The 24,640-nt window shown below is 39.3% G+C and overlaps 1 pseudogene; it reads right to left on the bottom strand.

Annotated features, from left to right (window-relative positions):
* Positions 1-2,108: 2,108 nt before the first annotated feature.
* Positions 2,109-22,605, bottom strand: LOC124245534 (THO complex subunit 7 homolog; annotated as a pseudogene).
* Positions 22,606-24,640: the final 2,035 nt, after the last annotated feature.

Here is a 24,640-nt window from a genome sequence, read left to right as displayed (position 1 = left end):
GTCCTTTTTAATGATGCTAAGATCACTGAGTGATGCTAAGATGCTCATGGTGGATCCACAAGGGAAAAGCCCGATCCCTCTTGTAAATTTCATCAAACTTCCACATAATGGTTTCATCTATTGACAGTCCCTGTTTGAATCAGTTATTGTACTAAGGATTACAAGTGGTAACTTTCTAACATGAACATTCTGGCCGGATTTATTAGCTGTGATGTCTTTGTAAAGAACTTTCTCTCATCAAGTATGGCTACTTGGTTATTCTAAAATTCAACTGATACAAAAAAGGCAAGGTAAATGCTTCATTTTTTTCCCCCTCTAATTGTTAAATTTCTAGAGTAAGAGGGGAGAATGCCCTAATTACCTTTGATGTTGATCAATGTGTTTTTTAAAAATTGGTTTTTATGAGCCAGCCCTGATGGTCCAGTGGTTAAGGTTCGGCACTCACCCCGCTCCAGCAGCCCGGGTTCCCTTCCCGGTCACAGAACCATACCACCCGTCTGTCAGTCGCCATGCTGTGGCGGTGGCTCACATAGAACTAGAACAACTTACAGCTGGTATATACAACTGTGCACTGGGGCTTTGGGGAGAAGAAAAAGCAATTGTTTTTGCTACTATCTCGGTTTTCCTTTCTGTCTTTTTGTTCTGTGAGTATCAACTCAACTCTTGAGTATGAACTCATGAGATTGTTTCCATGTTTTTATTAGGGAAATTTTCAGATGCATTCAAAAGTAGCCAGACAATTATCTTAGCTTCAAGAATTATGGGACCGGCCCTGTGGCCAAGTGGTTAAGTTTGAGCACTCTGCTTCGGCAGCCCAGGGTTTCACCAGTTCAAATCCTGGGCGCGGACATGGCACCACTCATCAGGCCGTGCTGAGGCAGGCGGCATCCCACATGCCACAACTGGAAGGACCCACAACTAGAAATGCACAACTATGTACTGGGGGGCTTTGGGGAGAAAAGGAAAAATAAAATATTTTAAAAAAAAGAAAAGAAAAAATAAATATGTGGCCAATTGTGTTTCATCTCTACCCTCACTGACTCTCACCAACTCCAGTCTTGGATTATGTTGTAATAAATCACTGGCAATGTACTATTTTATTCATAAATACTTTAGTATGCATTTCTGAAAGATAAGGACTTCTTTTTTTTTCATGTAACTACATTGGCATTATCACACCAAAAAAAGTTAACAATGGCTTCTCAAATTTCCCTAATTGTTTCATAAATGTTTTTAACAGCAACTTGTGAGTTTCTATATATTCAAAGTGTTTCACTCAATTGCATTTGTTATTCCTTTTATGATCAAATTGTCCCATCCTTGGCAATGGAGCCCCAGGGACATGTGTCCTTTGACATATCTCTATTGGTATTATTTTAAGATGAGAAAAACACCTTTATTCAAGACAATCATAACATACTATTTACCTCAAACCACTCTTCACTTTATCAATAAAATTCATGCTATGAAAATGATTTTCTAGAGAATAAAAGGGTAGAGAGAAGGACATATCAACAACAGAATTAACAACTACATTCATCAAATGTTAGAGAGGTGTTGAAATGGAAGCATAGTTATTTATTCTATGTCTAACTACCCTTTATACCTGTGGTTCTTAACCTCATAGAAATTCTCCGTGGAATAATTCCCATACACACAAAACTTCGCACAGGTTCACAACTCTCTTGAAACCTATTCATGAATCTCCTTTTCAAAATAAATGATAATTTCCAGAAATTGATTTATTATTTCATGGACATTCTAGAAACTCCCCCTTCTCATGATTTTCAGCTTATTTTTTAATTAACTTTATCAGTTAAAAACTTAGTAGAATATTAATGAGTACTGACATATCCTGCTTAAAATTATTTTGTTAAACAGCTTTGAGTGATGGTTCTTAAGGTTAAAGTTTAAGAATAAAAGCATTTTTAATAAAATTGAATCATGACTAAAGTCATTTTCCTTTCTTTCAAGAAACATGACTAGAAAGCATATTAATATTTGGAAGAGAAGGATTTTACTGCAGAAACACTGTCTCAGGAGCCAAGCAAACTCTAAATGCAGTGAGACCATTGAGCCATCTTTATAAACTCAAGAACAGGAGCACGTTAGCTTGTTCGTGGCCTGGAACCAGTTTGCATGCTTGTTTCTCAAGCTTCTGAGAGCTTGCCATCATTTTCCTGAAGTTCATGGACGGTGAAAAGAAGAACATGATATTGTTTTCATCTCAGTTCCGGCTCATCTTTAGTATTTTCTTTAGTATGTTTGAAAAAGGCTCTAAGTCTTTTCCCAGAGCCTGTTGCTCTTTTCTGCTTCATGCCTGTTTGGATGATGCTGGAATACTTTCAGAAAAGCATTGGGTTCCTGACTATTTTTTCCATGCTCATTTTGCTTGAGAGAATCTGCATTTTGCCTTCAGCATTTTCCTTTCATGTTCTGCAGCTATGCTACATTCTATATCTTAGCACACTTTTTCATAATTCTTCAGTTCTCTGGGATTTGGATCATGTACCAGTGAGGTTTTGCCGATTGAAAAGCCGCATTGTGACATTGTGCTCAGCGTACATTGGCACCAGCCATATCCCTCCTCCTGGGATCCAGAGTTGCACCATTTAATGAAATTCTTCACTAGCTGATTAATTCTCTGACCGTCCCCATCAATTAAGAGGTGCTTCCTGTGACTCACAGTCAGTCATAGGTCCCTGGCCTGCATGGTGGTAGTGATGATGGTTCCTAATAGTATTTTTTATTTTATTAAAAGTATTTTAAATAATATTTTATAACATTTTTATTGAAGCATAAGTCACAAACCATGAAATTCACCCCGTAGCATGTACAACTGTTTTTTAGTGTATTCACATAGTTGTGCAGCCATCACCACTATCTAATTACAGGACATTTTCATCACCCTAAAAATTACAGAACATTTTCATCACCCTGTTAGTCATTGAGGCTTTCTTTTTTGTCCATCCACAAGATGTCCCAGGTGCACCTTGTACATTTCAGGCCCAAGACTTTGAATCAGCCATGCCATTCCTTTGGTGAGCCCTAGACGTGGAGATGGTATTTAGAAACCACAATTTGGGAACTGGTGGTGTCATTCTACTGGGTTGTCATTATATCTAGATATTTTAGTGGACAGAACTAGGATATATTAATTTTTAAGAAGAAAAAATTATGTTATGAAATTATTTTCAATTCAACCTTAACTCACAGAATTTTTATTTGGCTCCAATTTTATACTGCATTTCTTTCTCTCAGATTGAAAACCCAACAATATTAACATATTCTTTTGCTTTCTTCTATGATATATAAAATTTTAAAAATAATATTACTAATATCATTATTGGCCATAAAACTACTTAATAAGATTTCTTTTAAGCCCTGTTTGTCTCTAGAATTTATTGTAATAGGTATATATAGTCAAAATGCTGCTTTCTAAAGTTGTTTGACATAATGATGGTTGTACCATTAACCACTAATGATGGTTGTATGGTTATATCACTAACTTGGTAAGCAGTTAAGTTGATTCATTTCATCTTCTTTTCTATTTTTAGGGATCATTTTTGTGTTTTTGACAGTTGTATTTTTTTAATATGTGAAATATTTACATAATTTCAAAGTGAAAGTTATTTAACCAGGTTTATTCAGAAACAATCTGAATAAACTTCTGTTCCTACCCCATTCTATGCCCTCCCATCTTAGGTAACTTTTTAATTTTTGGTTTACTTTCCAGTGTTTTCTTTTGTGAATATAAGAGTATGTGTTCATATTTATTCCATCTCTTACAAAATGCAACCATAGTATTCATCGTATTTGGCACCTTGCTTTTTTCACTTGACAGTAAATTCCTGCAGATCACTCTATTTCAGTGTGTAGAGCTCTTTCTCACTGTTTTTATGTCTGTATAGTATTTCATTGTGTGGCTGTATCCTAGTTTATTCAACCAGTTTCGTGTGTGTGTATATATGTATTATAACTTTGTGCATACATCTTTCTGTATTTTTGCCAGTGTACCTTCAAGATAGATTCCTAGGACTGCTGGAGCAAAGGGTCAATGCTTCTACAGTTTAAAATTATATATTGCTAAGTCTTCTACTATAGGCATGATCCATTTTGCTCTCCCATGAGCTGCCTGTGAGAATGTCTGCTTCCTCACAGCCTTGTCAAAAGAACACATTGTAAAGCTTTTGAATTTTTCTTCAGTATGATAGGTGAGAAATGGTATCTCACTGTCATTTTTATGAGTCTGATGTGCTGCCGACTGCACCAAGAAGGCAGCTTCTCGGTGTCATTTTTTTTTCTTTTTATTAAGATCATGATAGTTTATCGGTGTCATTTTTAACTTATATTTCTTTTATTAGTGAGACTGAACATTTTTCCAAATATTTAGGCTATTTTTCATTTCTTCAATGATATGTCAGTTATCTGCTGCTGTGTAGCAAATGACCCCAAAACTAAGTGACCTAAAGCAACATACATTTATGATCTCACAGCTTCTGTAGATAAGTAGTTTGGGCACACCATGGCTGGATCCTCTGCTTCATGGTCTCTCACAAAGCTGCAATCAAAATGCGACCCAGGGGGCCAGCCCTCCAGACTGGTGGTTGGGTTCAGTGCACTCTGCTTTGGCAGCTGGGTTTGGTTCCTGGGTGCAGACCTACACCGCTTGGTGGCAGCCATGCTGTGGTGGCGACCCACATGCAAAAGAGAGCAAGATTGGCATAGACGTTAGTTCAGGGCAAATCTTCCTCAGCCAAAAAAAAAAACCAAAAAAAAAAAGCCAACCAGGCCTGTGGTCTCATCAGAAGGCTCAGTGGGGAAGGATCCATTTCCAGTGCTCACTTACATTGTTGTTGGTAGGATTCACTAGTTCCTCACAAGCTATTAGACAGTCTTCAGTTCCTGGCCAGATGGGCCCCTCCATAGAGCTTCTCAGAACATTGCAGCTGGCTTCAGCAGAGCAAGTATGTGAGAGAGCAAGAGTGAGTGCCAGCAAGGGAGAGAATGCCCACAAAATGGAAGTCATGGGTTTTTTAATAACCTAATCATAAAAGTCACATCCCATCACTTTTGACATTTTCTACTCATTACAAGCAAGTCACGAGGTCCTCAAGGGGCGGAGATGAAGGGAATGAAGATGAGGAAGATAGGGATCATTGGGGGCCATGTCACAAGATTCCTACACAAACTGACTCATATGTATAGCCCATTCTTCTCTTAAGTTGGTGGTAGTCTTGATTTTTAGGAGCTCTTAATATGGTAAGGATATTTTTCCCTTTGCCTTTTGTGCTTTCCCTTACAAATGTCTTTCTTAATTTGTCGCCTTTGTTTGAACTTTTCTTATGGCATTTTTTTGGTTATACAAATGTTTTCTGTAAAGTCTATATATTGTCAAATTTATCAGTCTTTCTTTTGTTGCTTCTAGTATTTGAGTCATAATATAGGCTTATTTTTCTCACTGCCGTGTTATAAAGGCATTGGTTTATATTTTCCCAGTACTTGAATGGTTTAATTTTTACTGCATTCATTTGGAATTTATCCTGATGTACAGTGTGAGACATAGGGCTAAATTTATCCTTTTCAAATGACTCTCCTTTTGTACCAATACCACTTAATTAAAAAAAAAAACTTTTTTCCTCCATTGGTTTGAGATGCTATCTTTTTTTCATATACTAAATTTCCATAGATAATGGGTCCATTTGTGGATATTCTATTTGACTCCTTTAGTGTATTCATGTAATAATATGCCAACACTATACTGTTTTAAATTTTAGAGTCTCATTTTAAAATAATATGGACTTTCTTAGTTGTTTCTGCTTATTTTTCAATATGGATTTTATGGTTAACTTGTCTTACTCCAGACTGGGAAAAAAAAATCTGTTAGTATTTTTATTAGGATCATGCTAAATTTATCAGTTAACTTAGGGCTAATTTACATATTTGTAATGTTGAGTCTCCTTATGCAAGAACATGGTATGTCTTTCCCCTTTTGTTCAAGTCTACTTTTGTGTTTTGAGGAATGCTCAAGGTAGTTTCTTTGCATTGGGTTGTTTCCAGAATGGGGCAATTATGAGAAAAGATACTGTACATATTTGCATTGAATTTATGTGTGCATGCAAGTTTTCATTTCTCTTGGGTAGATATCTTGGAGTAGGATTGCTGGGGCGAATGGTAAGTCTAACTCATTCTTAGGATTTCAACCCATATTTACTTTCTTCATTTAGCATTTATAGTTGTGTGGGAGTGGTAAATGTTTCTTCTCTTGGTGATTATTAATGCAACAGTTAAGATAATTTTTTGAAAATTTGCATTAGGAGCATAGGCCTTATTGATATAAATCTAGGTAGCTGCTCCCAGAATGCCTCCCAACAGGTATGCCCTTTGTGGACTGTGGAATGTGTTTTTCTCCCAAACTTCACGGGTGGTCCAACTAGCTCCCAGGGTAACTTCTAAGCCCCCCAACACCCTTATTTGATTATACTCCCAAATCATGCAAGGTCAACTCAGGAGAGAGACGACAAATTCAGCTCATCCACTCACTGATTATTTCTTTCACCAAACATTAATTGGATGTCTTTCACATGAGAGGTGCCACCAAAACGTTCAACCAAGAGCTTTGGAGATAAAACATATACAAGACACACACCCTCTACTAGTGCTGCTTGATTGCTCACAGCTCTTCAGATGTTTAAAAGGCATCAATTAAAACTAAAGGAATGATCAACAACAACAAAACCAAACAACCCAATTAAAAAATGGGCAGAGGATCTGAACAGACATTTTACCAAAGAAGATATACAGACGGCCAACAGGCATATGAAAAGGTGTTCAACATCACTAATCATTGGGGAAATGCAAATCAAAACTACAATGAGATATCACCTCACACCCATCAGAAGGGCTATAATTAACGACAAGAAATAACAAATGTTGGAGAGGATGTGGAGAAAAGGGTACCCTCATAACACTGCTGGTAGGAAAGTAAACTGGTGCAGCCACTATGGAAAAGAGTATGGTGATTTCTCAAAAAATTAAGAATAGAACTACCATATGATCCAGCTATTCCTCTTCTGGGTATTTATCCAAAGAACATGAAAACACAAATGTGTAAAGATATTTGCACCCCTATGTTCATTGCAGCATTATTCTCAATGGCTAAGACTTGGAAACCCAGAGTACCCATCAATGGATAAATGGATAAAGAAGATGTGGTGTATATATATATATATATATATATATATATATATATATATACAGTGGAATACTACTCAGCTACAAAAAGGAAGAAATCTTTCCATTTGCAACAAAATGGATGGACCTTGAGGGTATTATGCTAAGCGAAATAAGCCAGATGGAGAAAGACAAATACTATATGACTTCACTGATAAGTAGAAGATAAAAACAACAGCAGGTGAGTGATGTCAGCATCATGGTGGAGTGAGCTCTTCTCTTAGTCTCTTTCCCCTAAGATACAATGAAAATGACATTCATAAACCAACAGAGGACATTCACACAACACAGTAGACATCTGAGGGATCCATACAGCCATATGCCTAAAGGTGGGGGTACTGGATCCCCCAGGGAGGCAGTGGAAGGAGTTAAAGAGATCTCCTCTCCCTCCAGAGCAGCAGCGATCTAGGGCATGGAACCTTGTGTGGCACCTGGCATGCAACACTGAGAGGAGAAGGGGAAAAAGGCAGCCCTCCATGGGAATGCTTCTACTCTCAAAGTTGCCTCCCAGCCTGTGGGAACGCTGCACACCAAGGCAGCTAAGCAATCGTAGGGGCATCCACACCAAGCTCAGCAGCTCAGGCAGGCAGACAGTGAGTGCAGAGAGGGGTCCATGAGACTGCACATGTGAAAGAAAGCACCCCTACCCCCTCCCCCCAGTGCACCAGCTTGGCTGATTGGCCAGAACAGGGGTTCTCCACCAGAGCACCTGTGCATACATGTGTAAAACAGCAGTGGCCAGCAGGCAAATGCAGACAGGCTCTGTTAGCACAGCTTCCAACGGACAGGCACAACTGCCAGGGGTTGCAGAGAGCTCAGAAGACACAGCTTGTGCCCCCACCCCCCACCCCAGTGGTAGCAGGTGGAATCTGTGACCGGATACTACCACTATGTGACAGCAATAGTCCACCCCATAAAATAGCATGAAGAGGTACATTAACACCCCAGACCAGAAGGAAAATGACAAGTACACAGAAATCAATCCTGAAGTCACAGAAATTTACAATCTAAATGACAGAGAATTCAAAATAGTTATCATAAAGAAAATGAGTTACAAGAAAACTCAGAAAGACAGTTTAATTATCTCAGGAATAAAATTAATGAACAGAGGGAATTCTTCACAAAAGAAATTGAAACTACAAAAAAAAATCAGAAATGTTGGAGATGAAAAACTATAATGAATTAGATAAAGAAAAATCTGGAGTCCTTAGAAAAAAGGTGCTATTATGGAGGATAGAATCAGTAATTTAGAGGACAGAAACATAGAAATGTTGCAGATGGAGGAGGAGAGAGAACTAAGAAGAGAAATGAAGAAATTCTCTGAGAAATATCCATATCAATTAGGAAATGCAACATTAGGATTATAGGTATTCCAGAGGGAGAAGAGAAGGATTTCTTTATATATCAAAGAAATAATAGCTGAGAATTTCCCAAACCTGGAGAAGGAGCTGGAATTACATGTAAATGAAGCTACTAGAACTTCTAATTACATCAATGTAATAAGACCTTTTCAAAGGCATATATTAGTAAAACTGGGAAAAGTAAATGACAAAGAAAAAATATTAAGGGCAGCAAGGCAGAAGAAAATAATCTACAAAGGAACCCCTATCAGGCTTTCAGTGGATTTCTCAGCAGAAACCTTACAGGATAGGAGAGAGTGGAATGATATATTCAAAATTCTGAAAGACAAAAACTTTCAGCCAAATATATTCTATCCAGCAAAATTATCCTTCAGATATGATGGAGAAATAAAAACTTTCCCAGATAAACAAAAGCTGAGAGAGTTCATCGCCACAAGACCCCCCCCCACACACACACAAGAAATGCTCAAGAAGGCCCTCATACCTGAAAAAAAAAGAAAGTGTTTACAAAGCCTTGAGCAAGAAGATAAATAGACAGACAAAATCAGAAAATTGCAGCTCTCTATCAGAAGAGGTTAGCAAACAAATATAACATTAAAGATAAAGATAAGGAAAGCATCAAGAATAACTATAATCACTTCATTTTAATCACAAACTCACAACACAAAATGGAATAAATTGTGACAAAAATAACTTAGACAAGGAAGAGGAAAGGGATGGAACTTGCTTAGACTAAGGAAATAGGCTATCAGAGAATGGAATATCTCATCTATGAGATATTTTATACAAACCTCACAGTAACCACTAAACAAAAAATCAGAACAGAGATAGAAATGATAAATAAAGAGAAAACTGAGAAAACCGTCATAGAAAAACACCAAAATGAACTGACAGTCAGAAATACACAGGACAAGAAACAAGGGAAATACAGAACAACCAGACAAAGAGATAAAGTGGCAGTGTTAAGCCCTCATATATCAATAATCACTCTATAATCAATAATAAAACAATAATCAAATGTAAATGGATTGAATTCTCCAATCAAAAGACACAGAGTAGCTGGATGGATTAAAAAACAAGACCCAACAATATGCTGCCCTCCAGGAAATACATCTCAGTTCTAAAGACAAACACAGTCTCAGAGTGAAGGGATGGAAGACGACAGTCCAAGCTAATGGCAAACAAAGGAAAGCAGATGTTGCCATACTTAGATCAGACAAAGTAGACCTCAAGATAAAAAAGGCAATTAGAGAGAAAGAGGGGCAGAATATAATGATACAAGGCACACTCCACCAAGAGGACATAGCACTTATAAATATATATGAACCTAACACAGGAACACCAAAGTACATAAAGCAACTATTAACAGACCTAAAAGGAGAAATTAACAGCAACACAATAGTAGTAGGGGATCTCAATACTCCACTTACATCAATGGATAGATCATCCAGACAGAAAGTCAACAAGGAAATAGTGGAATTTAATGAAAAACTAGACCAGATGTACTTAATATACACTTAATATGTACTTAAGATATAGAGAGAACACTCCATCCAAAAACAGCAGAATATAGGGCCAGCCCAGTGGCGCAGTGGTTAAGTTTGCATGTTCTGCTTTGGCAGACTGGGGTTCACCAGTTCAGATCCCGGGTGCAGACATGGCACCGCTTGGCAAGCCATGCTGTGGCAGGCGTCCCACATATAAAGTAGAGGAAGATGGGCATGGATGCTAGCTCAGGGCCAGTCTTGCTCAGCAAAAAGAGGAGGACTGGCAGCAGTTCGCTCAGGGCTAATCTTCCTAAAAAAAAAAACAAAAAAAACAAAAACAAAAACAGCAGACTACTTCTCAAGTGTACATGGAATATTCTCAAAGATAGACCATATGTTGGGAAACAAGGCAAGCCTCAATAAATTTAAGAAGATTGAAATCATGTCAAACATCTTTTCTGAACACAGTGCTATGAAACTATAAATCAACTATAAGAAAAAAGCTGGGAAAGTGACAAATAGGTGGAGACTAAACAACGTGCTACTGAACAACCAGTGGATCATTGAAGAAATTAAAGGAGAAATCAAAAAATATCCGGAGACAAATGAAAATGAAAATATACCATATCAACTCATATGGTTTCGCAGCAAAAGCGGTCCAAAGAGGGAAATTTATAGCAATACAGGGCCACCTTAACAAACAAGAAAAATCTCAAATAAGTAATCTTAAACTACACCTAACAGAACTAGAAAAAGAAGAACAAACAAAGCCCCAAGTCAGCAAAAGGAGGGAAATAATAAAAATTAGAGCAGAAATAAATGAAATTGAAACAAACAAAGACACAGAAGAAAGGATCAATGAAACTAAGAGCTTATTCTTTGAGAAGATTAAAAAAGTGACAAACCCTTAGCCAGACTTAATAAGAAAAAAAGAGAGAAGTCTCAAATAAATAAAATTAGAAATGAAAGAGGAGAAATTACAGCAGATACCACAGAAATACAAAGGGTTCTAAGAGAATACTAGGAAAAACTATATGCCCACAGATTGGACAATCTACAAGAAATGGATAAATTCTTAGACTCATACAACCTCCCAAAACTGAATCAAGAAGAAATAGAGAATCTGAATAGACCAATCACAAGTAGGGAGCATGAAACAGTAATAAAAAACCTCCCCCCCAAAAAAGTCCAGGACCAGATGGCTTCTGTGCAGAATTTTACCAAACATTCAAAGAAGATTTAATACCTAGCCTTCTAAAACTATTCCAAAAAATTGAAGAAGACAGAATATTTCCTAACTCATTCTATGAGGCCAACATCACCCTGATCCCAAAACCAGACAAGGACAACACAAAGAAGGAGAATTACAGGGTAATATAACTGATGAACATAGATGCAAAATTCCTCAACAAAATATTGGCAAACTGAATCCAGGAATACACTAAAAGGATCGTATACCATGATCAGGTGGGATTTATACCAGGGACACAGGGATGGTTCAACATCTGCAAATAAAACAATGTGATATACCACATTAACAAAATGCGGAATAAAAACCACATGATGCTCTCAATAGATGCAGAGAAAGCGTCTGACAAGATCCAACATCTGTTTATGATAAAAATGCTCAATAAAATGGATATAGAAAGAAAGTACCTCAACATATTCTTTTTTAAGATTGGCCCTGAGCGAACATTGGTTGCCAATCTTTTTTCTTCTTCTTCTTCTTCCCAAAGCGCCCCAGTTCATAGTTGTATGTTCTACTTGTAGGTCCTTCTAGTTCTGCTATGTGAGACACCACCTCAGCATGGTCTGATGAGCAGTGCTAGGTCCACACCCAGATCTGAACCAGTGAAACCCTGGGCCTCCGAAGCGGAGCACGTGAACGAAACCACTCGGCCATGGGTCCGGGCCCTACTTCAACGTATTAAAGCCATACGTGACAAACCAACAGCCAACACCATACTCAACAGGGGAAAACTGAAAGTCATCCCTCTGAGAACAAGAACAAGACAAGGGTGCCCACTCTCACTCCTATTCAATATAGCACTGGAGGTTTTGGCCAGAGCAATTAGACAAGAAAAGGAAATGAAAGGTATCCAAATTAGCAAGGAAGAAGTGAAACTCTTACTGTTTGCAGATGACATGATGTTATATACAGAAAACCCTAAAGACTCCATCAGCAAACTATTAGAAATAATCAACAACTACAACAATGTTGCCTGCTGCATGGCTGCAATGTTGCAGCAATGATTTTGAATACAAAATCAACTTACAAAAATCAGTTGCACTTCTATGCTGTAATAATGAACTAGCAGAAAGAGAACTCAAGAATACAATCCTATTTACAATCTCAACAAAAAGAATAAAATATCTAGGAATTAATTTAACCAAGGAGGTGAAAGACCTATACAATGAAAACTATAAGACATTATTAAAAGAAATTGATGATGGCATAAAGAAATGGAATGATATTCTATGCACATGGATTGGAAGAATTAACATAGTTAAAATGTCCATACTACCTAAATAAATCTACAGATTCAATGCAATCTCAATCAGAATCCTGATAACATTCTTCACGGAAATAGAACAAAGAATCCTAAAATTCATATGGCTCAACCAAAGACCCCGAATTGCTAAAGCAATCCTTGCAAAAAAGAACAAAGTTGGAGGCATTACAATCCCTGACTTCAAAATGTACTACAAAGCTATAGTAATCGAAACAGCTTGGTACTGGCACAAAAACAGACACACAGATCAATGGAACAGAATTGAAAGTCCAGGAAGAAAACCGCATATCTTCAGACAGCTAATCTCTGACAAAGGAGCCAAGAACATACAATGGAGAAAGGAAAGTCTCTTCAGTAAATGCTGTTGGGAAAACTGGACAGCAACATGCAAAAGAATGAAAGTAGATCATTATTGTTCACCATACACAAAAATTAACTCAAAATCATAAGGTAAGGTAACTTGAAGGTAAGATGTGAAACCATAAAACTTCTAGAAGAAAAGACAGGCAGTACACTCTTTGACATCAGTCTTAGAAGGATCTTTTTGAATATTATGTCTACTTGGACAAGGGAAACAAAAGAAAAAATGAACAAATGGGACTTCATCAGACTAAAGAGCTTCTTCAAGGCAAAGGAAACCAGGAACAAAACGAAAAGACAACCCACCAACTGGGAGAAAACATTTTCAAATCATGTATACAACAAAGTGTTAATCTCCAAAATATATAAAGAACTCACACAACTGAACAACAAAAAATAAACAACCCGATCAAGAATTGGGCAGAGGATATGAACAGACATTTTTCCAAAGAAGATATACTGATGGCCAATAAGCACATGAAAAGATATTCAACATTGCTAATCATTAGGGAAATGCAAATCAAAACTACAATGAGATATCGCCTTACACCTGTTAGAATGGCTTTAATTACCAAGACAACAAATAAAATATGTTGGAGAGGATGTGGAGGAAAGGGAACCCTCCTACGCTGCTGGTGGGAATGCAAACTGGTGCAGCCACTGTGGAAAACAGTATGAAGATTTCTCAAAAAAATAAAAATAGAAATACCATATGACCCAGCTATCCCACTACTGGATATCTATCCAAAGAACTTGAAATCCATGATTCAAAGAGACTCATACACCCCCATGTTCATTGCAGCATTATTCACAATAGCCAAGACATGGAAGCAACCCAAGTGCCCATCAACTGATGAATGGATAAAGAAGATATGGTGTATATATATATATATATATATATATATACACAATGGAATACTACTCAGCCATAAAAAAGACATTATCGTCCTATTTGCAACAATGTGGATGGACCTTAAGGGTATTATGCTAAGTGAAATAAGTCAGACAGAGAAAGACAAACACTGTGTGATTTCAGTCATATGTGGAAGATAAACTAACACATGAACAAAGAGAACAGATTAGTGGTTACCAGAGGGGAAGGGGGTTGGAGAGTGGGCATAAGGGGTAAAGGGGCACATGTATATGGTGACTGACAAATAGTAATGTACAACTGAAATCTCACAATGTTATAAACTATTATGACCCCAAAAAATAATAAAAACAGCAGCAACAACAAACTCATAGATACGGAGATTAGATTGGTGGTTACCAGAGGGGACTGCGGGAGGAAAGGAGGAGAAAGGGGAGATAGGGCACACGTGTGTGGTGACAGATGGTAATTAGTCTTCGGGTGGTGAACATGATGTAGTCTACACAGAAATTGAAATATAATGATGTACACCTGAAATTTATATAACGTTATAAACCAATGTTACTTCAATTAAAAAAAACTAAATGAATGACTGAAAAAATAAGGCCTTAATAGGTTAAAAATTAGACATACTTCAATCTCAGAGCCACCCACTCAGGGTCATATTGAGTTCACAGGACAGAACCAGAGGGCTAATATGGAATGTCCTTTCAAAGAATATTTATTTAAGTCTTTGAAAGCATAGTGTTTGAAAATGTCTCCCCACTGTGACATAGGGCTATCAGCTATTTAAATATGTGTTCCAAAAACATTGCCTATGGACCCACGTGGGCAGGATGCTCTGCTAGGATGTTAAACAGACTCTTTACCTTTGGGCTTTATATTCTGATTTGTGGGCAACAGATACTTCTTTTCTAATGGAGATTTTTGTAACATTTTAATAGCATTCTTTAGTAAATCTCCTTTCCTTGCTGACCATTACAGTCACGCATCATTTAACAACCAGGACACGTTCTGAGACATGTGTTGTTAGGTGATTTTGTTGTTGTGCGAACATCATAGTGTACTTACACAATCCTAGATAGTATAGCCTACTACACATCTATGCTAAATGCTACTAATATTACGGGACCACCGCCATATATGCGGTCCATCGTGGACTGAAATGTTGTTATGTGGCACATGACCATAATTGCATAATATCCTTAGCTCTCAAGCCTTGGGAACTGGGAAGAAATCACAGCCTTTTGCATTTAGTTAAAGGTTCAATGCTTCCTTCCCATGTCTTTGAAAGGCGTTGGATGGCCCGTCTGAGTCCCGTTCAGACCTTCAGGGCTGGCCTTGGACAGATTCCCATGTGTTCTCCATGCAACTACAAGAATGGCTTGTAAGATGATTCCTAGGTAAACATCACATTTCCCCCAATGAAATCTTTCCCTGTAGTTGGTCTAAGTAAGGCCAACCTTACATACCAGAGCTTTGAAAGAGGATTTGTGTAATTTGATTGGATTGCAACCAAGGGTTACTTGGAAAGTGGATGCTTTTAGAAGACATGCTTGTGAGGAAGGCTTCCTTGAACCGGTGCTCTCACAGAGGTGAGATGGGGACAATGCAGGGGGCTGCACGTCTGCCACCTGGTGGTCACAGGGGGAAGTGACTGAATTGGCTTGGGCTGTGGAAAGTGGTCCCTTGACCCTCTTCCGCCTTGAATCTCAACAGAGAGCAAGCTAATGGGTCGTAAAGACTTTAGGTGTAAAAGGCAAGGGGACCACCATGGCAGAGTCTGTTTTGGAGGGGCAGTATAAAAGCAGAAAAGGGAAAAAGGAGTTTCAAGACCTTCTGAAGGACCTTTTGGAAAGATTCTTTAAGGGACTCACTATATTTTTTACAGGAATAAGCAAACAGAATGAGTTCTGTAAGGGCTGATGGCATTTCTCTCATTCTTTCTCCCCCATAGAGCTCCGCCCAAGGTAACCAGGAACCAGAGGGATGCCATATGGCATTTAGGCAGGAGGCAAGAATCAAAAAGTACCAGGACATTTCTTGTTGAGACCAGGAAGGAAGGAGTCACTGGTGACAGCACTCCCAGAGCAAGGGAGGGTGGCACAGGTCAGTGCTGGCAATTCCTTCATCCTCCCTAGCCTGCTCCTCAGTCCCAGCCCGGACTCTGAGGAAACAGCAGGAAGTGACAGTGTCATAATGCCCAGTGAGTTGAGCATTTCATGGGTCATGAACCTTTCACCTTTCTCTTCCTGACAGGCCTAGGGAAAGTGCTAGGTTGGCTTGAGCACCAGGAAGCACGGTGCTCCTGTGGCAGAGAGACAGGTGGCTCCCAACTGCCACATGAGGGACTGAAACTCTAAGTATTAAATTAAACCTGTATAAATGTACAACCTTAAGCCTAATCAGGTGACAACCATATTTAAGGAAGAATGAAGAGGAGGAAGAATGGAATTAACCTTTGCAACCAAAACAAAACAGAACAATGCCATATATGAGGGCCTTATGTCAATATCTATCCACGGGTCCTTGTTCAAGCAAACTTAAGGAAGGCGCATTCCAGTTGGCCTGACCCTGACTCCCATCGTGGGACATCTTTCAATCCACTGTGGGAATTCTTACAGTTTTCCTACTTAAGACTCTCATGAATTACAGTGACTATTCGGCCTAGGACCTCAAAAAAGAAATTTTTATTCTAGAAGGATTTCTCAACTCTTCAAGAGGTATTTGACTACTCTGATCCTTCATGTTGTCTCTTGTCACATGCCCCGCTTCTCAAAATTCACCCACCAGCCCTGGTAGTCATGGCAACTATTGACCTTAAACAAATAGACAGCCAGTTATCTCTCTAGCGAAAATTGGTTTATTCGGGATCAACAAAGAATTGCAATTCAGGATCTGCAACCATGGCAAGTCACATGCTAGTTGCGAGCAACAAGGGGAGGAAAAACTCTTTTATAGAAACTCTTTTATAGAGGGGAAGGTGAAGTTGGAAGGGCTATTGTAAACAGAGTCCATTGGAGGAACTGAAGTTGGGCAGGTCGTGGCTTCTCACTGGCTGAGTTGTGACAGTCTCTCATTGGCTGAGCGTCTTGCCAGTCAAGAAGAGGCCGTCTTTCTTCCTGCTGTTGGGCTCTGCCATGGTGGTAGGGCATGAGCGCTCCCCCTTCCGTCCTCCCAACTAAATTTTGAATGAGGTTTCTGTTTATTAATTTTCACAAAACATAAGAATGTTTGGATTTACTTATTTCCCTTACAACCTGGCAGTTACTAGTATTTGTACTTCTGAGAAGTCCTCCTTCTGCCTTTTTTTATTTGTTGAAGGAAACCACTATGGTTGGTTTTTTTTTTTGGCCGTCGTTAAGGAGAGCCTTGAGACTTCTTGGGGGTATGAAAATAAAGAAAGGAAAACCTCATTTAAAGTGGAGTCAGGGGGGCCAGCCCGGTGGCACAGTGGATAAGTGCGCACTTTCTGCTTCTTGGCAGCACGGGGTTCTCCGGTTTGGGTCCTGGGTCCGGACATGGCACCGCTTGGCAAAAGCTGTGCTGTGGTAGGCGTCCCATGTATAAAGTAGAGGAAGATGGGCACGGATGTTAACTCAGGGCCAGCCTTCCTCAGCAAAAAGAGGAGGATTGGCAGATGTTAGCTCAGGGCTAATCTTCCTCGGAAAAAAATAAAATAAAATAAAATAAATAAATAAAGTGGAGTCAGGAAGCCCTGAAGGGAGAGCTCTCACACGCATATGCCTGGTTGCAGCTGCATAACCAGCAGGAAGAAAGAAGATAAGAATTATTTTAACAAGGTCTGTTTGTATAGAATTCTTTTTTTGGTTTAACTTTCATTGAGGCCACATTGGTTTATAACACTGTGTCAATTTCTGGTGTACGTTATTCTATTTCAGCTTCTGTGTAGACTGCACCATACTCGCCACAAATAGTCTCACTTTGTGCGTATAGAATTCTTTATTTAAAATTCTCTGGGTCTCAACTTCTTATCTGTGATGATAAGAATGTTACTTTTCCTCAGGTACAAGAGAGGACGTTTTTTCACACGGGAATTTCATCTGCTTTTACGAAAAGGAAGGAAGAGCACTGTGCTCCAGCAAGCACGCAGTAACCGGCACTTGCAGCCAATGAGAAAGCACCGCAACCTCAAAGGCTTGTTCTTCTCCAGTGAACTCTGATTCAAAACGGCCCTCCCCAGTTTACTCCTCAAATCTGCTAAAAGCTGACCTTCCGTTGTCCCTTCAGACTTGCCATGGTTCACCATGGCCCGCTTGTCCAGAATTGTAATTCATCTGCTATTCCCGAATAAATTCATTTTTTTAGCTTGCCTCAGTTTACCTCTTTATTTAGGTTAACAGGGGTCCTGTTTAATCGTCTCATCGTCTCTGGAAGATGTTAGATGTCACTGGATGGTCGTACAAAAGAGGTAAGCCCAGGCTGTCTTTATTTTGATATGAACGACAATCATCGCATTTCAGCAATCTTGACTAACCTCTGTGCTGTTGGCTTTTTTAACTGAGGCCATCTGAGTATCACCTGAATGTGAATTATAACTCAGAGCACTGAGTACTGTCATCTCCACCGTCATGTCTCTCTCTAGAAACAGTGACATGACTGAGCGTGAGTGTGGGAAAATAAATGGCTAACTAGTGACATAGAAATGGAAGTGATGGTGTCACCAAACCACAGGGTGTCATTCCTTCAATAAATCGAACACATCTTTGTTCTTTATAAAGTATCTGCTTTTCTGCGATACCTTTTTATTGTAGTAAAATATACATAACCTGGAATTTTCCATTTTAGCCATTGTTAAGCATACAGTTCAGCAGCATTAAGGACATTCACGGTGTTGTGCAAACATCACCACTATCCATCTCAAGAACTTTTTCACCTTCCTCGACTAAAACTCTGTCCCCAGTGAACACTAACTCTCCCTCCCCCAGGCCCTGGCATCAGCTGTTCTACTTTCTGTCCCTATGAGTTTGACTCCTCTAGGGACCTCATCTAAGTAGAACCACACAGTATTTATCCTTTTGTGACTGGCCTATTTCTCTTAGCGTAATGTCTTGAAGCTTCATCCACATCGTAGCGTATGTTAGACTTTCCTTCCTTTACGAGGCTGAATAATATTCCATTGCATGGCTAGACCACATTTTGTCTATCTATTCATCCATCTATGGACATTTGCGTTGTTACCACCTTTTAGCTCTTGTGAATAATGCTGGTATAAATATGAGTGTGGGGATATCTATTCAAATCCCTGCTTCCTCTTCTTTCGGGTATATATAAGTGGAATTGCTACACCATATGATAAATCTATGTTTAATTTTTTGAGGAATTGCAGTACCATTTTCCACAGCAGCCACACCATTTTACATTCCCACCAGCAATGCACAATGATTCCAACTTCTCCACATCCTTAACCATGGTTGTAATTTTTTTTGATAAAAATATCAGCTTTTAAAAGGCCTTTAAGGGCCAGCCCGGCAGCACAGCGGTTAAGTGCGCACGTTCCGCTTCGGCAGTCCGGGGTTCACCGGTTCGGATCCTGGTGTGGACATGGCACCACTTGGCAAACCATGCTGTGGCAGGCGTCCCACATATAAAGTAGAGGAAGTTAGGCACAGATGTTGGCTCATGGCCAGTCTTCCTCAGCAAAAAGAGGAGGATTGGTGGCAGATGTTAGCTCAGGGCTAATCTTCCTTTAAAAAAAGAAAAAAAAAGGCCTTTAGTCACACTGGGATAAGGGAGACTCAGAGGCGAGTATTTCTATTTTCCCATATGCTGCTGTCCTTCAAGATTCACTTTCATTTTTTATAGGACATAGAGAAGGCCTCTGGTGGCCATTATTATAGTTGACATGGAACTTGTCTATTTTTTGATACTCTGTGGATGTGAATGAATGTCATCCAATATCGGGAGAGCCAGGAAGCACTGTATCCACAGCAAGAGCTCTGCAGCCTGGCTTCGCCATTTATATCTATGTGACCTTGAGTAAGTTACTTAGCCTCTCTGTGCTCAGTTCCCTCATCTATAAAATGAGGATCGGAACTGTACATCTATCATTTGGCTGTCATTATACGTGTGTGAGAAATATTTGGTGAGAAGCAGGGATGTGTGGGCCGTGCCCAGAGCCCCAAACTCTACCTAACCATATCTCTTATATTCTAGGTGGCTCATCTCTCTGTGGGTCTTTTAACGTTGACTGGACCTTTTCCCCTTCCTGATCAACATTTCCTACTGCTGCAAAGAATATTTGCCATTCTCCAATCTTCTGAACCCTTGAGTCCTTCTACATGGTCCATAGGTAAAATTTTAAAATTAGGTATATGGAGTCTTCCAAATGAGGTCTTCAGAAAAACACATCCTCACCCCACTGGTTTCAGACACAGGCACACCAAAACTTCCCCAGACTGGCACATTTTCCTGCAACTGTAACATTCTCCTTCGTGATTCCCTCACGCCATCAAACTCACTGGTCCTGTGGTCCATTCCCTCAGACCTCCATTGGCAAGGAAGTCTTATTCCTGGAGAGAGAGTTAATCACATTGGCAGTCAACCCCGAACCCAGCTTGCTAATGGAACTTCCCGAGGAGGAGAACCGCTGCCTTCACGCAATTAGAAAGCACACTCTCCAGAAGACTGTGGGACAGTGGGCACAGTGTTGGGAATATCAGGCTTCTCAGCAAGGAGCTATAGTTTGGAGGCCCCTAAACTCTTCTGCATGGGCAGTTGCTTATATTATCCACATGCCAGTCCACTCCGAGCAGACCCTGCCTCATTCCCTTCTGCTATTCAACAGCGGGAGAAGCTCTAGGAATACCATTTTCTGATAATCCCTGCCACTTGCTGCCAAGGATTCGAACTGAAAAAGACATCCAAATAAATTGGTCCACAGTCTAGATTTTGCCTCATAGAAGATATTTGCTTCATGCAAAATATATCAGGATATTTTTACATTGCACCCAAAAGAAGCCAACATCTAAAGGTGGAATTTTGAGCAAGTGATAGGTAAAAAATAGCACCCCTGAACTCGTTCTTTTTAAAAATTCTTTTCTTTTCTTTTCTTTTGGCAAAGAAGGCTGGCCCTGAGCTAACATCTGTTGCCAATCTTCCTCTTTTTGCTTGAGGAAGATTGTCCCTGAGCTAACATCTGTCCCGATCTTCCTCTGTTTTGTATGTGGGACGCTGCCACAGCATGGCTTGATGAGCGGTGTGTAGGTCCACGCCCAGGATCCGAACCCGCAAACCCGGGCCACTAAAGCAGAGTGCACAAACTTAACCACTACACCACTGGGTCAGCCCCCCTAAAAAAAGTAAATAGGCATGATTCGTTGTGTGTAATATATTCTAGATTGTCAAAGTCATGTTCATTCTGTTTTTAATTATAAAAGTATGTGTGTTTTTCATTAAAAACTATACAAATTATAGGAAAATACATAAATAAGAATGAAAGACTCTATTACTGTCAGTTGCTCTCCCTAGAATTACTCTTTTGTGACATCCTTCTAAACTTTTTAAGAATGTATGTCTTTTTCTATCTATTTGTATCTATTTGTATATATATATCTATTTGTGTATATATACATTATCTATTTGTATATATATAAAGAAAATTCTATCTGTTTTTCTTTTGACACAAATGGTCATACTATATGTATTGTTATTCATTTTGGGTTTTTTGGGTAAAATACATAAATTTCTTCAGACAGTGCATATGGATTGCCATTCTTGGTAATGACTGTATAACAGTCTGCTATAATCCTGGATGTACCATAATTGATTTAAGCATTCCTCTATTAATAGACATTTAGGTTATTTCCAATTTTTCTCTATGACAAATGGTGCTGTAACTAACATTTCTCTATTTTTGCAAATGCTTATAAATACCTTAGTATTAATTCCTAGAATTGGAATTGTTAGATGAGAAGTATGAACATTTCAACTTTTGAAAGATATTGTCAAATTGTGCTCCAAAATGCCTTGCAAATTAACGTTCCCACCATGGTTATGGATTTCTAGGCTTCTTTTATTCTTACACAAAATATTTAATACACTAACTGAAGGTCAATACATATATAGAACACTTAAATATAACTTTTAGACAAGAAGGCTCATTCGTTCTGTTTATTCTTTCTCTTTGGCGTTCCTGGCTTGACTTCGTGACACCTCTGCCTCATCTTCAGTCAACCTGAATTGAAGAAATTGTTCTTTAAACTGACGGGCCTCTTTTGTAGTTATTTGACCTGGGCTCTTGGCATAATTCTAACCAGCAGCAGATCCTGGCGCGTGTGGGAATTTGACAGCGACATTGTTCCCGTTGTGTTCATTGGACTTTGGGACGTTTTCTTTTCTCAATCGTTTAACATCTCTGGCTCAATGGTTGAGGTGCCAATGTATTGCAAGATGAATGGGAGCTGGCACATTGCAGATGAAATCTGGTATGGGCAGGACCTGATACTGTTGGCGAATTTTATGACATCAATAGCTCTGATTTTTAGCTCACTCGCACTTTTTATCGGCTGGATCCATGCCCCATACCCAGACTTCCTGCAGTCTTCTTACAATGCCTCTGCCTTCTTCCTTTTTCTCAGCTCTAGTTGTACCACGATTACAGTGAGCTGGAATTTCGCCATGGATTTTTATGGCAAAACCACCTTTACCTTTCCACCTAGCTTTCCTATTAAGAAAGAAATGCTAAGAAAGAAACGCTTCACCTACGTGTTCCCACTAGGGATCACAACTGCCATCCTCTCGCTAATAAGCGCCACCATGTTCTTCTGTGAAATGTGTTCACTAAAACACTGGAATCAAGTGAAACCCATGGCTGCCGGCAAATGTTCAAAAGAAAAGGTTTGAAGGAAGGGTACTGTCTGGAATGGCTGGCAAAGTTTTCTTGAAGAAATTTCCTACATACACGTCATATTGTCGAATTCATCTACTCATTTAAAATAAAATATATATATTTTTAGAGTGTATCTGAAGCTTATATTCTCCTCTCCTGCTCTATTCTGCAAACTTCTTTTCTTTGAAGCTTTTCACTTCCTCAAATCTGTTGACAAATATATTCTGTACACATGCTGTCAAAAATCAAAGGCAGGAAGGAGCTGGCCTGGTGGAGTAGTGGTTAAGTTCATGTGCTCCACTTCAGCGGTCTGAGGTTCACAGGCCCAGATCCCAGGCGTAAACCTAGCACCACTCGTCAAGCCATGCTGTGGTGGCATCCCACATAAAATAGAGGAAGATTGGCACAGATGTTAGCTCAGGGCCAATCTTCCTCACACACACACAGAAAACAACAAAGGCAGGAAGAAATACTGATATAATGCAAGCACATGGGTACAGCATCAATGAACACAATCAACTCTAAGCTGAATGAGAAGTTATAAATAAGGTCACATATGCACACAAGAAAACAAGCATGGTTAGACCTTAGAGATCTTTAAGACATTATAATCAGTTAGGTTATAGCAGGGTTTCTTAACCTCAGGACTCTTGACATTTTGGGCTGGTTCTTTGGGGGTAGGGGCTGTGCTGTGTGTTGTAGGAGGTTTAGCAGCATCCGTGGCCTCTACCCCCTAGATGCCAGTAGCACTCCTCTTTCCCCTGAGCTTAGACCAAAAGTTGTCTCCAGACATTTCCCAATGCCTTTTGGGGGCAAAATTGCTCTCCATTGAGAACCACTGGGTTAAAGGTAGCCAAGGAACCTGGCTAATGGACACCATGGCATGTTGAGAGGGTTGCGAGGAAAACTATTTGTCAAATAAAAGTGCTCAGGCTCAATATACCATAGCATCCATTTGCCTGGGTCTTCGGATACCTTTAACTCAAGGGTCTCCTGGGGGCGATTGTACTTCCCTCTCTCAGGGGACATTTGGCAATATCAATGAAAAATGTCATTTTTGAAGAATAAAACTCTATATTAGGGTTAGGTAGCCGGATAGATATAGCTGACAAGAGAACTGGGGAACTTGGAGGATAAAACTGAAGAAATTGCCTGAAACATAGCATGAAAGATAAAGAAGGGAAAACGTGATAGAGCATGAAGGATGCATGGAAGCCAGAGTGAGAAGGCCCAATGCGTGCTCAAGGCACTTCAGTGCAATACAAATAGATTGTGAAAAAGACAACATTTGAAGTGAGGTTGAAATTCTTCCAGAATTAGTGAAAGACAGGAATCCTCAAATTAAGAAAGTACATTGAGTCTTTTTTTTTTTTAAAGATTTTATTTTTTCCTTTTTCTCCCCAAAGCCCCCCAGTACATAGTTGCATATTCTTCGTTGTGGGTCCTTCTAGTTGTGGCATGTGGGACGCTGCCTCAGCGTGGTTTGATGAGCAGTGCCATGTCCGCGCCCAGGATTCGAACCAACGAAACACTGGGCCGCCTGCAGCGGAGCGCACAGACTTAACCACTCGGCCATGGGGCCAGCCCTTTTTTTTCTTTTTTTTTTTACATTGAGTCTTGAGTAGGATAATAAAGACAGATTCATCCCTAGACATATCATAATGAAAATGCAGAAACTTCAGATAGAAAGAAAAATTCTTAAAAGGAACCAGAGAAAAAAAATAGAAAGTAATGATACAGGATCTACAATTAGACCAACAAACCCCAGACTTCTTAACAAAGAGCAAACAGTTAAATAATACCTTCAAAGTGCTGGAAGAAAGTAATGGCCAACCAGTAATTCTATATCTACTAACCTATCACTTAAGATTGAGGACAAAATGAAGACACTTTCAGATAAAGAACTTACAAAAGGAGACACTTTGGGAAGAAAGTAATTGGACCCAGAGTGAAGGAGTTGGATC

The sequence above is a fragment of the Equus quagga genome, chromosome 10, assembly GCF_021613505.1.
Source record: "Equus quagga isolate Etosha38 chromosome 10, UCLA_HA_Equagga_1.0, whole genome shotgun sequence".
In the NCBI taxonomy this organism is placed as follows: Eukaryota; Metazoa; Chordata; class Mammalia; order Perissodactyla; family Equidae; genus Equus; species Equus quagga.
This window is presented reverse-complemented; position numbering and strand designations above follow the sequence as displayed.